The sequence below is a fragment of the Pezoporus wallicus genome, unplaced genomic scaffold (genome assembly GCF_028554395.1).
Source record: "Pezoporus wallicus isolate ANWC-B61680 ecotype Strahan unplaced genomic scaffold, APGP_CSIRO_Pwel_v1 contig_8776, whole genome shotgun sequence".
In the NCBI taxonomy this organism is placed as follows: Eukaryota; Metazoa; Chordata; class Aves; order Psittaciformes; family Psittacidae; genus Pezoporus; species Pezoporus wallicus.
The window spans coordinates 1100986-1112649 of record NW_026639091.1 but is presented as its reverse complement, the minus strand read 5'-3'; the positions used below and the strand labels follow the sequence as shown (position 1 = coordinate 1112649).

The window sequence follows — 11664 nt, the reverse complement described above, 5'->3', positions numbered from 1 at the left end:
CTGGTGGGTCCGGCGGGGCCGCGGCGGGCAGGGCCGGGGCACACGGAGCAGGGCCGGGCCGCCTGTGCGGTGTGGGAAGCGGGGGTGCGCCCCGTCCCCGCTAACTGCCCCCCAGGTTGCAGGAGGTTGGGGGGGCCGTGGGAGCCCTGACCGGGAGGGGCCACGGTCGGCGGGGACCGTCAGCGCGTAGTACCGGGGAGGTCGTGATGGAATGGGAGGATGTGAGCTGGGGGGGGGGGGGTCACCGAAATGGGAGGCTGTGAGCTTGGGGGGGGGAGTCCGGTACCAGCATGGGAGCCTGTGAGCTTGGGGGGACAGTGACAGGGATGTGGGGCCGTGAGCGGAGGGGTCCGTGACAGGGACTGGGGGCTTTGAGCTTGGGGGAGACAGTGACGGGAATGGGGGCTGTGAGCCTGGGGGGGGGGACAGGACAGTGGCCGAGATGGGGGGCTAAGATCTGTGGGGAGACCGGGGGGGCTGTGCCCGGCAGTGCGATGTACCAAGCATTGGACGGAGTGTTCCCGGGGGGGTACCGGGCAGAGCACGTTGGGGGGGGGGGGGGGCTGGGTGCCCTCCCTCCCCATTCCCGCCTGGGGTCGGTGCTGGGGGGGCTGTGTCAGGACAGTCAGAGGCAGGGCTCGGGGAACCGAGGGGTGCTGCACTGCGGCGGGGCGTCCACACCCCCCCCCCGGGATCCTGGCTCCCAGCCGCCACCGAGCTCCCCGGCCACGTCCCCTCCGCAGTGACACGGGCAGGGACAGCCTGCCACGGCTCTGCCTGAGGGATGGGGCCTCCCTCCGCCCTATTCCTCCTCCGCGCTGAAGCTACCGTGGTCGGGACTCGGTGGCTGCTTTGGTCCCCCAGGACCATTATGGGGGGGGGGTATGGGGGGGGGGGGGGGGGGTGTCCGTGTCGGTGGGGCCATGCCGGAGACTACGGGGGATGCGGGGAGCGGGAGACGCGGCTCCCCCCGCGCTGCGTGGCCGGCACCTGCCCACCCGGTGGGTGAGCCGCAGGCTCCGAGTGGGGCTGCGAAAACAGCGCTGGAGCGGATGTGAACGGCAGAGAGGCCTGCTGCCCTCTGGTGACAGCCGCCACGGGCGGAAGGGACGGCGGGGGGGTGGGTATTTACCCACCCGACATCTGCAGTTACAGACCTGGGGGGGGGGGCAGGTTTGAAGCGTTCCGCTGCGGGCGAGGCACCCCATTTGTACATAAATCACGCCGCGTGCTCTGGGCAGTGCCAGATGTTGCGTGATGGGAGCTGGGGCCGTGGGCTTCCTTCCAACCCACCTATGAACGGGATCCATCAGATGATGTGGATGGGGGGCATGGAGTTGTCTCTGGGGTTTATAGGCTCGGTTTTTATGTAATGGAAGAAGTGTGCTGTGGAGCTGCTGTATAAAAGCCTATGGTAGAAGAATGCTGTGCTGTTGTCTTCAGGTATTTTAAAAGTCACTTTCCCCTCGGTGCTGCTTTAAAAAGCAGCAGACAAAGCAAAGATCTCGTGACAGACCTGTCCTCTGTCTGAATTGCCTTAGCAAAGAGGGGAATCTGGGACTTTGTGGAGAGTATAGCAGACTTGAACCTGACACAAAGGAGAGCCTGAGCAAACTTGGTAACACACACAGAAGGTGAACAAGGTCTGGCAGGTGAAACAGGGGAAAACTCACAGCGTCATAGCACTGGAGTCACTTTTGCCTGTGCTGTTTTTTAGGCAAGAGGCTGAGGATGGGGAGAATTAAGTCATCCTGTAAAGCCTTGTCACCGCCTTGTTGCACAGCAGCGATTCCCATCCTGCGGGTCTCGGCGTGAGCGAGTGGTGGGGCCCTGGCAGGGACTACACGTCCCAGCATGCAGCTTCTGCACAGCCAGACAGCAGGCTGGGAGCTGCAGCCTCCTGGCAGCTCTGCATGTGCTGAGGGCAGCAGGGTTCCTACAGGGTTTGGGTTGGAAAGGGATGATTGCGGAGGAGACAGTACCTGCCTTTGCCTCCTCTGCTCCCACAGTGTTCTGATAGTCTCCTGCTGACTCTCATGGGGCCCAAATGCATCCCTCCCCATGGATTCTGGGGTGGCCAGGGTGTGTGGGGAGAGCAGAGGCCTCCTGTCACCTCAGCTGTAGAGCTGTGGTCCTTGGGGAGCTTGTGGACTGAGGTCTGGCCTGCAAGTGGGGCAGGGCTGGGGCTGTTCCAGCTCTGCCATTCACCACCTTGTTTGTGTTCCCTGTATGGGAGATTTCTTACTCACTGCCAGAAGGAAAGTGGGGGGATCGTTCTGCACTGACGTTAGGAGCCCTGCCTTTTGCAGCAGCCTGGGCAGAACAGCACTCAGTGCTCTGCTCTTCACATCTGCCCTCTCCAGGAATGGATAGCAAATCATTTTACCTTTACTGATAGTGTTGCTTCCTCCAAGGCAGATTGAGCCCCTCGTCCATACATCCTCTCCTGTGGTGCTGAGCTTTCCCAGCCTCTGTTCTTCCTGCTGTTTCGGGTCTTCTGAGCAGTCAGAGCAGGAGGAGGGAAGGAAGCTGCTTCCCTGTGTTCAAGGCACTTCTGAGGGCAGAGAAGCACATCTGAACCCCTGGTCTTCCTACCAGCTGCTTGGCCTGGCATGTTTCTGTATGGCCATGCTGAGTAGCAGAGGCCAGAGATGCCCAAACCTTCCTCACTGCTTCTGAGTCTGAGGGTGGTTCAAGGGGATAGTTATTGATCTGACTCTCCAAAGTCAATGGCTGTCCCCTCTTCACAAGTCCTTTACCTGCCCTTACTGCTCTGGGTCTGCGCATGCTTGTCCCCTGTTAGATTTGGTAGGCTCCATAAGTGTTCAGTTTGGAAACACACAGTGTTTGGGGGCCAGGTCGCTTCCTGGGTGCAGAACAAGAAAACCTGTTGTTTGTAGGTATGTGAAAAGAAAAAGTGCAGCCATTTATGTCCTCAGCACACGGTCAGTGGAGCTGTAATCAAATTTTCAGAGGCTTCCATGGCTGGAGGAATTAATGAGTCAGGACAAGGCAAGGTGGGAGAAATCCCAAAGGGAGACATTTGTGCGTTAACAGTGGCCTGTGGAGGGTGTTGTTGCAGGTTACTTGGCAGCGAGTAGTGAGTTTTCTGTATTGGGGGGGGTTGCCTTATCCCTCCCCACCTTGCATCACTTGCAGGGACCACTTGCTCTATGGAATTGTGTGGTCCCTGCATCCTGCTAACACCATCGGGCGTTCCTGTTGCTTCCTTCAGCCTGCAGTGCCGTCTGTCTTCTAACCAGCTCTCTTCCTTTGTTTTCCCATTCTGCTTTCTCTTGTGAACAAGCGAGCCAGGTGAATGTACCCTGTAGAGAACTTGGTCCCACGGAGTTTGAGGTTTGCTTTAACAACGGTTTTCTTCGACTGGTATGTGTCGTTGCAAATCTTTATTCTCCCTTTGGCTTTGCTTCTCCCTTCCACAGTCTCCCTTGCTTGGCCTCCTGAACGCCCAGCTGCCAATTAACATGTTTTCCCCCTGTTTCTCCCAGTGTCTTCAGCTGGTTGTGAATCCTGAATGAAGGGCAGCTGAGCTCACATGCTCTGCATGTCAGAGAGCTTTTTCAGGACTATCCAGCGGTTTGCAGTCACACTCGCCTGCGCTGTGGCCTGCACAGCCCCCCAGCTAAGCAGCATGGTGGTAGAACAATACTTGGATGGGAAGCCTTCAGAGGAGTCCTGTGTGAGCCAGTGATTCAGCTGCAAGCGCTTTCTAGTAATGAATCAGTGTCCCAGGCCAGGACTGATGTCAACCTTGTGATTCTTCCTGTTGGAAGTGGACAAAGATGCAAAGCCCTTTATGCAAGAGCCTAGGTGATAATCCAGATCCACTGGCCTCAGTCCATGTGGGGTAATTGCATTCTTCCTGCATAGTGTTTTCAACCCGTTCCTGTTGGATACATTGCTGTTGTGTCCTGGGCTGCAGCAGCATGTGCGTGGCAGTACTTCAGCCATGTCCACAGCGATTCTTGTCACTAACTCAGGCAGAGAGCCTTTTGAGCCTTCTCTGGAAGATACTGCGGTAGAGCAGGGAAGTGGTGGAAGGTTTTATATATCTATGCTTACACACACACATGCAACACTTACTGCTTAAGCTCTCCAAAACCATGTCCCTGGTGACTAGCTGGTACAGCTTGCAGGTGGGACCTCTCATGGACACTGGTGCAGGTTGAACTGCTAGCTGTGTAGGTGCAAGTGACATGGAGCACAGACTTCCTGGGTGTCTCTGTGACTGTGTTAAGGGCTGGTGCACCAGTAAGCTGTTGTGGCAGTGCCTACCCACATTCACCATGTAGATGCTGTGCTCTGCTCACTGGTGCTGTGCCTCTGGTCAGAGCTGAGTGTTGCAGTTTAAGCCCAGCTGGTAACTCAGAACCGTGCTCGCTTCTCCCTCTCTTCTTCTCCCTGGCTCCTGGTGGGATGGGGAGGAGAATGGAAAGAATGTAAATCCCATGGGTTGAGATAAGAACAGCCCAGTAACTAAGGTATAACACAAACCACTTCTATTAACTACTACTACTAAAAATAATGATAAGGGAAATAACAAGGGGAGACAATATGGAACTAAAAAGGGAAGGAAAATAAACCAGCAATAAACAGCAGTGATTCACAATACAATTGCTCACCACCCGCTGACCAGTACCCAGAACGACCCAAGCAGTGATCTGGGTCTTCCAGGTGACTCCCCCCAGTTTCTATGTTGGGCATGACGTGCTGTGGTATGGAATACTCCTTTGGATAGTTGGGGTCAGGGGTCCTGTCTCTTCTTCTTCCCACCTTCTGAGCCCCTCCTACCTGGCAGAGCATAAGAGACTGAAAAGTCTTTGGTCAGGGTAAATATTACTGGGCAACAACTATAAACATCCATGTGTTATCAGCATTGTTGTCAGAGTAAAGCCAAAACACAGCCCTGCACTAGACACTAGGAGGGAGAAACACAGCTGTTACAGCTGAGCCCAGGGCACTGCGGTATGCTGCCGGTGGTACCGTGGGGTGGTGGCCCCTACAGGAGGGCAGGCTGGGGAGCCGGGTCTGCCCCTAAGCAGCTTTATCTCATCGTGCCTGCAGCCAGGGGAACGTCGGACCTGGTTTGGGGAGGCTGATCCCATCCTGGTTTTCAGGACCTCCTGGGCACGAGGACCTAACCCTGCAGTGCAGTCTCCAGTAGTCTGTAATTAGAGCATTGTGAGCCCGGGGAGCAGGCTTAAACACCGTCTTTGTGACGGTGTTGGCAGGCCCCTCGGAGATTTCTATTAAGCAGTTGTCGTTTTCCCCCTTTGTTGTAGCCTGGGAAACGCTGCAGTGCTGGATTTGGCTTGGTCTGATTTGGTTGTTGGGAATGGGGTCTTTCCAGCAGTGATGCTGGCCCTCCTGCCCTGGCTCATGTGTCTCTGCGAGGTGGTTTAATGGGTGGCTTGTGAGGACCACAGCTTGGTTTTGGCACCCACTCGAGTACCAGCAAAGCCTGTGTGGTAGAGCACCCTTCTTAGGGTGGAGGAGAACAAAGCAAACACAGAAAGGCCTCTGCTTCCCATTGGAATCTGGGGAAGGGGGATGGTGGACGTGACCATAGCAGCCCTCCCTCAGTGCCAACCAGGCATCTACCCGGAGTCACACAGGGAACTGAGGTGATGACTGGGATCCCAGGAAGGAGTCAGGGCTGCAGCTGGATGGGCAGCCTCAGCACTGATAGAAGATGTAGTGGGATATTTAAGGTGCTGCCGTGCTCGGGGTCTGTCTCTTCTGTGCGCAGGCCTCTAACTCACTTGGTTGGATGAGCAGTTACTGCCCAACCGGTGTTTGGAAAGCCTTATTGTGTGGACAGGACATTCCCAGCCAAGATGAATGTGTATCTGTGCACTTGTCTTTCCAGGTGACTCAAGGAGCCAGAGCAAGCAACCCCAACACCACGCTGTGGGTGCTGACACCTGAGAGCTGCCCTTCCCCTCTGCTTCAGCCCTACACCAAGGTTAGCACCTGTTCCATCATCACTGGTTTCTCTTCCTTCACCAGGGCTGTGTGAAGAAGGAGGGGAGCCCTGTGTTCTCCTCTCTGTGGCCCATAGGGGCAGCTCTGCAGAGTACGTGTCACCCAGGTGAGGTGTTCCTACAGCCCAGTGGGTGCTCCGGCCTCCTGCCTGGCTGGCAGTGTGTGAAGGGAACTGGGATGTATGCAGCCAGTGCTGCCAGGACTGCTGAACCCTCCACCAGTTGTTGGGAGCTCAAGGGCAGTGAGTTTTAAGCTCCTGGGAGCTTGCAGACTGTGCTGTTTTGCTGCACTCATGCTTCTGTGTCCTGACTCTGGAATGGGAGCGTATCCCAGCTGTTGGTCTCTGCTGGTTGCTGTTCTTCACCTGAGCAAACAGAGATAAGGCTTCACCCAGAGCTCTCAGCAGACATGAGCTTGCTCTCTATCACAGAGTTATGAAATGGTTTGTGTTGGAAGGGCTCTTAAAGCTCACCCAGTTCCAACCTCCTGCCATGGACAGGGACACCTTCCACTAGAGCAGGTTGCTCCAAGCCCCTGTGTCCAACCTGGCCTTGAACACTTCCAAGGATGGGGCAGTCACAGCTTCTCTGGGCACCCTGTGCCAGTGCCTCAGCACCCTCACAGGAAGAGCTTCTGCCTAATGTCTCACCTCAATCTCCTCTCTGTCAGGTTAAAGCCATTCCCCTTGTCCTGTCCCTACAGGCCCTTGTCCCAAGCCCCTCTCCACATTTCCTGTACTCCCTTCAGGCACTGGAGCTGCTCTAAGGTCTCCCCTTCAGCAGCCTTTTCTTCAGGCTGAACCAGCCCAGCTCTCTCAGCCTGCACTCTCTCAGTCTCCGTAGCAGAGGTGCTCCAGCTCCTGGATCATCTTCGTGGCCTCCTCTGGACTCATCCACATCCCTCTTGTGCTGGAGCTGGGGTCCCCAGTGCTGACCGCAGTACTCCAGGTGAGGTCTCACTAATCAGCAGTACCTGCTCAGTGGTCTCTTAGTGATGGTAAAGACACATGTTATGTTGCTAAGAACAGATAAAAGGATTGCCCTCAATTCTGATGGAGCTGCTTGCAGATCCCAGTCCACCAAGCTCACAGCACCCTCCTCAGGGCTCCGCTGCCTCTTGACAAGAGGCATTTTAACACAAGGCTCACCATGTTGGATCCACTTTTCTTCCCCCACCCTGCCCTGCTGAGCAAACAGCTTGGTATTGGACAACAGATCTCCTATATATGTGTAATGCAGCAGCTTCTCCATTACTTATTCTTGGTATGGACCTCTTCTCTGGTTTGGATATCGCCTAACCCAGGGGATATTGGTGAACTTGTATTTGAACTGAATTAATCATGTTAGTTCAGTTTAGTGCAGCTGGCATTCGTTTGGAAGCTGGTACAACTTGCACACCCTTGGACAGACCTGCAGTGCCTGTCTGGAATAGGATGGAATGCTTCACTGGCAGACTCAAAGATTAGGCACAGTGGAGGTTATATCTCCAATAGAAAGTGGTCAGCCTAACATCCTTCAGTCTGCTCTTAGCTTGTGTGGGCTGCCATCACTCCTTGGTCCGACCAGCTCATCTAAGACTAGGTCTTTTTTCCCCTGGAAACACCAAGAAAATGCTGCCCTCCCCTTCAGAGATGGGGTCCTGTGTCCCATGTGAGTATTGGCACTGGAGTTATGCAAGGAATCCCCTCTTTGCCCTACCATCTCTGCTGCAAGTAGGTCGGGCATTCGAAGACCCTGTTCATGGGAGTGTTGGGACAGCTGGATCCTTGTTCGGTTCTTGCTGCTCCCAAGAATGGAGCAGAGGATCATCTGCTGAGGCTAATTTTAGGTCTCCGAACGTTGCCGGTGTCCCTCTGAGCTCCTATTTGTGTGCAATCCCACAGCTCCCTGCTAAGAGCTATGTGACAGTCCCGTACCCTCATGTGTGAAGGTTTTGCTGGAGCATAGTGTCCCAGGGGTTAGGAAGAACTTTGGATTCCTCACTTACCTAAAGCGTCTAAGCCATATCAGATGTATGTGTGACCCCTTTTTTTAGCCTTAGCACCGTGCACACTTTGGACCTTGCTTTGTGGGTGCCCACACACTGTGTGGTGGGAATCAGGCTGCAGCTTTCCAGTCTTTTACTGCTAAAAATGCAGCATTCAGTTCCTGTTGTCTCAGATGAGTGCTGCGGAACCCCTGGGTATGGAAATACCCCAAAGCCCACAGCCGGGAGTGATGAGAGCCCAGCTCTAGCCCTCTCTGTACTGCTGACTGGCTGCTGCACATCTGCCATCTCTGTTCCCCAGCCCAGCACAGCGTGAATGAAGCCTCTTGGCCTTTATCTTGTTTGTACACCCAAGCCTTTTGGCCTCTGCACTTTCTGTGTTCCACTCACTCAAGTGGAGCTTCATTAAGCGCTGAGCTTTGCTAAGTTTTACGTCAAGGCAAGATGTGGCTCTGCAGTTTTGGCCTGTCTTTATTTTTAGCCCGTGTAAGACATGGTTGATGATATCAGAGGGAAGTTGCACAGTCTTCTGAGCTCTGTGACTCATGCTGGATCAGGACTGAGGCTTCAATAGCCTCTGCTGTAACCCACAAGTGATGTAACTGGATGTGATGGGCCCTGCTAGATCTGGGGAAGGACAGAAGGGAGAGGGAAGCAGAGCTTTAGAAGGCTTTGGGTTTTTAAGCCATTCTATTAAGTCATTGGATTAATTAATTAAAAGATATCACGTATTGCACGTGAGTGTGGTTCAGGAGGGTCCTTTTTCTTCTCCATGTATCTTGTACCCGTATGGGAGTGGTGAAAGGGAAAGGAACTCTGTTTACGTGCCAGGTTAGGTAACTGTTTAGCAGCACATAGCAACAGTAGACAGCAGCTTTTAGGACAGGAAGCAAAGCAAGATCCTGTCTCTAATTCAAGCCCACAGAGAGGTCTGGAGCAGCAGAACAGACCAGCCTGAAGTGGGAATGGGCTGGGACTGGAGAGCAGACACTCAGGAGGTGCCTGCCAGCCTGCAGCAAGAAGAGTCTGGGACCCCCATTTCCACCAAAAGCTGGTACTGAGACAAGGTGGAAAGAGCTCCTGACCTGCAGGCAGATGTGTTGTGCTGGGCTGAGCAAGGGCTGTGAGTCACCACCATGGAGAAGGCAGCATGGGACAGTCAGTGATGCTGAAGCATCCCCACCTGCCACAGCACAATGGGGTTGCAGCTAGAAAGGCCTCTACACCCCAAGTCTGGCTGCTGTGTCATGCATTAGGACCAGACACAGTGGGGTGTGAGGCACCAGGTACAGAGTAGGCACCTTGCCCAAGAAACATGTGGGGATGATGCTTGGGGAGTGTGCTTCCACCTCAGCTCCCTTCCTTCCTCAGGGTGATGAACAGCCCTTCAGGAGCACGTTGAGGCATTTGGATGTTGTGCAGCAGGTTTTATGTGTAGGGGAGCGGGGAGGGGACAGCAAGGTTGGGGGAGCAGAGACAAGGGAGGCAGGAGCGTGCTTGGGGGGATTGCTATGGCAGCTTGCCACAGCCAGCATTGCTGCTGTGTGCTTTCTGCAGCGCACGGTGAAGGAGTAGCCAGGGCAAACCTACAACCTGCCACAGCTCTTGATGCAGCCCCATCGCAGCCATGCCATGGGCTCAGCACCACTGGGCTCCTGCATGACATCTAGCATCCAGAGCTGTTCCCCTCCACCAGCAGTGTTTTGTCCACCTCCTCCCTTCTTTCGCCCCTCACTGGGGAACGGTCAGGCAGCTCTTGTTTGCAGACCTGTTGTGTTTGAAGGCTGGAGTTGCAGAGCAGGCTAAACCAGAAAGAAAACCAGTCTCCTGAGCCCTCTCACTGCACCACCGAGGAAAGCAAGTCATTCTGCTGCCCTTGCTTATCCTCAGTTAATCAATGTAAGTGGCTGCAGTCATGCATGTGTCTTCCCAGGATGCCTGGCCCTGTACAGAACCATCCACCTCTCACAGCCAGTTTGCCTTGCTCTGGGGTATCTGTACTGTGAGGGAGAGCAGAAGCCCTAGTGTGCCCTCTGAGGCAGGTAAAGGAGGGGTTAGATGTTTCTGAAGCTGCCTTTGGGCAGACCCACTGCCACGTGCTGGTGGAGAGCTGGCTCCTGTTGCTGAAGGAAGCAGGGAACATCGTGATACCGCTGTGCAGAGAGAATAGGTCAGGAAACCAGCTCCAGCCTGGCCATGTTGTGTACTGTGACTTGACCTGTTATCCGTGATGTGCCTAAAGCCCTGTGTGCGAGCTGGGCGGAAGGGACAGGCTGGCTGCAAGCGCAGTTTGCCCATCTCAGTGTGGATGGCTGTGTGATCTGTAGAGCTCTCCCATTACACCTCCCAAAGGTCAGTGCTCACAGAGCTGCAATGCCCTGCCTGCAGCTCTGCGCCCAGAACAGAGGGGAAGAAGCCTGCCCCACCGCTTCCACCTTCAGAGGATGCTCTGAGCTCACGTGTGTGGGGTTGTCATGGGTTGCTGCTGTGGTGCCTGTGATCAGTTTGTCTGGGGTTGGGATGTTCAGGCAGAACTGGGGAGGAAAGGATGCCTGTTTGTGAGCTGCCCATCAGCCCTGTGCTTACAAGTGTCACAGCCTGAGCTGTTACTTCTCCATCCACCCTGAACGAGGGGATAAAGCCTCAGAAACTCCCCTGAAAACCATTTCACCATTCCCAATCTGCCATCATGTCCCTCTCCTGTTTAGGGTGATTGAAAGATCTGTAGAGGCTGTGCAATGCTGCAGTTCCAGATCACCCATTCAGTACTTAAAAGGGACCTATAAGAAAGATGGGGAGAGACTTTTCAACAGGGCCTGTTGCTGCAGAATGAGGAGTTATGGTTTTAAACTGAAAGAGGGAGATGGATGTGAAGAAGGAATTCTTTACAAAGGGGGTGTAAAACACTGGCACAGGTTGCCCAGAGAGGTGTGGGATGCACCATCCCTGGAGACATTCAAGGCCAGGCTGGACATGGTTTTGGGCAACCTGATCTAATTGAAGATGTCCTTACTCATTGCAGGGAAATGGACTAAATTGAGCTTTGTGGGTCCCTTCCAACCTAAACCATTCTATGATTAGAACTCCTGAACAGGTTGGATGCGTTTGTAAAATGTCCCCTGGACTCTGGACCCTGGTGTTCCCAAGGGAGAACACCTCCTTATTTAGGAGGTGGAAGCTGGAACATGGAGCCTCTGGGAAAGCTGTCTGCAGCAGACAGTAGTGTGCTTCCTCCCTCCCTCCCACTTCCTGCAGGTTCCTTCCCTTTTCAGAGGGGAACAGCTTGCTTCCCATGGAGGATGCTGGGACACTGGTACCTGACCCTGAAGGCAATTCCAGATCAGCATCTTGAGCACTGCTCTTCACATATGTGACCTTCAGCACCTGGTATGAGAATTGGTGTTTATAATGTATTATGGGTGTGGATGGTGGTGGAGAGTGGTCAGAATCCAAACTGTACTTCCCTCTTACCCCTCTTATACAGCCTGTTGTTTCTGATCTGCCCTCCAGACTGTGGCCTCAAGATGTGCCATGAACCATAGCATGAAGTGGATGCAGAGCCCATGAGAGAGGGCTCTGAGTTATGGGTGTGTGCTGGGGTATGAATGTCGGTTTCTAGGGCAGGTGGTGCTCTTTCTTTTGCCATTTTTACAGCACCTTGCCTGAGACTCA

The 11664-nt window shown here is 54.4% G+C and overlaps 1 protein-coding gene across 3 annotated transcripts in view; it reads left to right on the top strand.

The window, feature by feature from the left end:
* The first annotated feature begins 3370 nt into the window (after nt 1-3370).
* ATOSB (atos homolog B) overlaps nt 3371-11664 on the top strand; it is a 35599-nt gene continuing 27305 nt past the window's right edge. Inside the window, exon 1 of one of the 3 annotated variants that reach the window (XM_057413626.1) lies at nt 3371-3387. The gene's annotated coding sequence lies outside the window, so the exon portion shown is untranslated. Of the gene's footprint in view, nt 3388-5722; nt 5987-6013; nt 6113-11664 lie in introns of those variants that run through there. The other 2 variants (XM_057413625.1, XM_057413623.1) reach the window with 2 other exon arrangements.